The sequence below is a fragment of the Triticum dicoccoides genome, unplaced genomic scaffold (genome assembly GCF_002162155.2).
Source record: "Triticum dicoccoides isolate Atlit2015 ecotype Zavitan unplaced genomic scaffold, WEW_v2.0 scaffold30042, whole genome shotgun sequence".
NCBI classification, from domain to species: Eukaryota; Viridiplantae; Streptophyta; class Magnoliopsida; order Poales; family Poaceae; genus Triticum; species Triticum dicoccoides.
In genome coordinates, this window is record NW_021261516.1 from 1 (window position 1) to 1829 (window position 1829).

The 1829-nt window shown below is 37.6% G+C and overlaps 1 long non-coding RNA gene across 1 annotated transcript; it reads right to left on the reverse strand.

The window, feature by feature from the left end:
* Positions 1-141: 141 nt before the first annotated feature.
* LOC119345808 lies at positions 142-1821 on the reverse strand. Its single transcript, XR_005167204.1, has 5 exons — positions 1332-1821; positions 999-1028; positions 841-907; positions 648-760; positions 142-530 (listed from the first exon to the last, which is right to left on the reverse strand). It is a non-coding gene; the product is annotated as an uncharacterized LOC119345808 (long non-coding RNA).
* Between the last annotated feature and the right edge of the window lie 8 nt (positions 1822-1829).

Genomic DNA, 1829 nt, shown 5'->3' on the forward strand with positions numbered 1-1829 from the left:
AAATAAATAAATGATCACAAAGTGAACAGATTGCCATTTTTCCATGAAAGGTTGGGTGAGCAACCCCCAGCTTGAAAGACATAATTAGGACATGTTTGATGGAGAAGCTTATTTAGAAATAGTTTAATCGATACCATGATCATAGTGAAGGTAATAAATATGTATGAAAGAGCAGATGATCCTCCTCTCCACAACAACAGAAAAATTGAGTTTGAATAAACAGATCAAGTAATGAAAAAGCTCACGCCACTGCGACCATATACAAACACATTTGACCAGTCTAACATTGCAAAATATAGCTAGAAAATTAGAATGTCTTCTAACGCTCTAGCCCAACAAATGAAGGTGGAAGGAGATTGTTGTGCTGCAATACCATAGCTGAGAGGGAGGAAGGTCTAATTGTTGTGGACCAGAGTATTTACTCTGTCACACGGTTTGTGAGCGGAGAGGCGCGAGCAGTCCTCACAGTCATGACACCCAGATCATCGATGCCATAGCAGACCTCACGCTAGCCTCAGCAGGCCTCTAACCTGCAGGTTGTACAAACAGCACTATGTGCCTCAAGAAATTGTAACAAACAGGCCAAAAAAATACAATGGGCAACTGACCGAGTGAATGTGATATGTTTCATATTTCACACTTTTTACCTTGCAGAATAAACCATAAAGACCTTTCAGGCAATCTTTTCTTGTACCTATGGCATTCTCACAAGGAAAACCTTGGCCTTCAACAGCTCATCCATAATAACAACAGCATCAGCCTACATGTTTAGCAATGTTATGTGCATTTAAGAGATCTTCAATTGTTCAACAACAATAATGACACTAAACAGAGGTAAACCTGATCTGAAGCGACGCATACAGGGGAAAAAACACACCATAAAAGTTCATCTCCTCCAGCAAGAATCCTAAAAAGAAAGTAATTGTTCAACAACAATAATGGCACTAAACAGAGGTAAACCTGATCTGAAGCGAGGCGTACAGGGCAAAAAAACTCACCATAAAAGTTCGTCTCCTCCGGCAAGAATCCTAAAAAGAAAGTAATTCTTAATTTCCAAAGGCACCAATAGGATACAGGAAAAAAAGACATCTAAAACACTGCCACTAAGCTATGAACACTGCCATCCAAAAGTACAGCTACGCCAATCAGTAAATGTAATCATGTTACAGCAATTATTTGTCTGCATAAGAAATAACGATCATCTTGGAGTGGCCTCAAGGAATAGCAACACGCAACAAAACAACAGATATTAAGGCATACATCTCAACTGCTTTCAACTTAGTAAATGATGTAAAACTAACCATGCCAATGAAGCAACAAAAAAGTATTACCTTTGTTACTTGACGTGCAACCAACAAAAGTTAATTTTTCAGAGTGAAGAAATATACCAAGCGCAAAGCATGAGTAAGAAAATTGTGTTACTGTGGTAATCAGAAGACACCTGAAAAGTAGTTATCCAACCAATTAGATAAAAGACCTTGATTTGGGTATACCTGCAATCAAACCTTTCATAAAAAATCGTTTGTTCTTGGTCTCCACCATAAGCTATAACCAAATTGATAACAAACCTCTATAGCTAACTATTTCTGTGAAATAATATTAACAAACTTTAACCATGGCACAAATATATATGTGTGTGTGTGATGAGCAATAAAAAGGAAAGACCAAAAATGTAAACTTCATGGATTGGAACCTTAAGTCAATAAACTAATCTCCAACAGTGCTAACTGATGCCAATAAATTAACTACCAGTATTTTCACCCCTCAAGAAACCCCCAAACATTTAATAGAAGCATCAAATTAGTTAGCCGGTACCCAAAAAGAGGTCA